Source organism: Morone saxatilis, unplaced genomic scaffold (genome assembly GCF_004916995.1).
Source record: "Morone saxatilis isolate NCDOM2014 unplaced genomic scaffold, NCSU_SB_2.0 Contig4, whole genome shotgun sequence".
Taxonomy (NCBI): domain Eukaryota; kingdom Metazoa; phylum Chordata; class Actinopteri; family Moronidae; genus Morone; species Morone saxatilis.
The window spans coordinates 17,490,638-17,491,995 of record NW_023339984.1 but is presented as its reverse complement, the minus strand read 5'-3'; positions in this window follow the sequence as shown (position 1 = coordinate 17,491,995).

The window sequence follows — 1,358 nt, the reverse complement described above, 5'->3', positions numbered from 1 at the left end:
CCTTTAAGCACAACCTCACATATATTCTGCTGAGTGAACTGATATTTCTTTATGCAACAATAAAAGGCTAAAGCATTAGAACAAGTTGGTCTGTCATATATATTTTATTACAGTGTGGGTAAATATATGGCATCTCAAAGAAATATAACTAACACTATATAATACTGTACAGTAAGGTTTGGAGTAATTGCCACAAAGTAATGTGTGTGTTGTGTTACCTTTCTGGTTAAAATACTAATAATGGTGTATTTATTTATGCAGCACTTTTTAAAACAAATGTTACAAATTCTAAGGTAATAAAAGCTAGATAAATGAACCAAAAGTAAAAACATTATTAATTAGCAATAATAAATATAATAGTAAAACAATTAAGTGATAAAGCAAGGTAATGTATCTACGTCTGAACATGCACACGTAGCCTGCATGCTACACCATCCTAAATTGACACAGATCACTCGTGCCACCAACTGGTGCTGATCAAGGGAATATGTGATTCCTCCAGAAGTCTCTGCCTAAAATTTGTCAGTTTGTATTGGACTAGTCTTAATGTGACAAAGAGGACATTTGAAAGGAAACAGTGTGACAGTGTTTCCTGTCTTTTGGGAGATAGAAATGTTTGAGAGCGCTGAACAATTTGGAGAATATATTTGCTGTTTTGGTGTGGTGGCAAAATTTGGCTTATTGTTCAAATAAATGCATCACAATAGTTGATTAAAGTTGTACTGTGGAGCAGGGTGTTGATGAAAAAGAGTCGTTATGCTCTTCATATAATAATTGCTGTCAGTGTTATCTTTATGGTCCCGTCTGTTCCGTGTTAAAGTTATCTCGGAGCTCCTGTAAAACTGAGGAACTGATCCAGAACAATATCCACAGTACAGCGACACATGCTGTAAAGACCTTCACTGGCTGGAATAATTATCAGTAAAATCATTTAGAAAATATATTAATTAACCCCCCCACTAATAGTGTGTTTACATGCAGCTAAATAACTTGATGTCTTACTACCCATATTATTGGAAGATAAAGTAATTTATCATTCATTTTGCTCTACCCTATTCCACATATACATGCAGCAGACATCACATGTTGGCACAATATTCCCCCACATGACCCTTTTTACTGTGTTTTATCTCTGTGCGTGCTTTGTCCTGTTATATTCACATTTTGTCAGATATAATGTTGATCAGCACCAGTTGGTGGCACTAGAAACCAAAAATTATTTAGTGGGATAGAAATTCGTTTAATTACTCCAAAACTAGTAATATTATTATATATCACATATAATATTATTCAGTGTTATATACCCACACTGTAATGAAATATATATGACAGACCAACTTGTTCCAATGCCTTTTATT